Source organism: Penaeus monodon, chromosome 22 (assembly GCF_015228065.2).
Source record: "Penaeus monodon isolate SGIC_2016 chromosome 22, NSTDA_Pmon_1, whole genome shotgun sequence".
Taxonomy (NCBI): Eukaryota; Metazoa; Arthropoda; class Malacostraca; order Decapoda; family Penaeidae; genus Penaeus; species Penaeus monodon.
Window position 1 is genome coordinate 20,553,930 of NC_051407.1, and position 210 is coordinate 20,554,139.

The window sequence follows — 210 nt, forward strand, 5'->3', positions numbered from 1 at the left end:
GTAAGAAAACCCGCTCTCCCCCCCCATTTCCTCTCCCTGACCCCCCCCCCCTTTCTCTCCCCGCCTCGGTTTACGTCCCCTTTCATTCCTGGGTTTTCCCCCGCCTTTTTCCCCCTCCCACTTTCCCCCTGCCACCCCCCCTTTCGCACGACCCTTTGTTCTGGCGTGTCTCTCTTCCCCTCAGCCGGTCCGGGATAGTGTATCCGAATC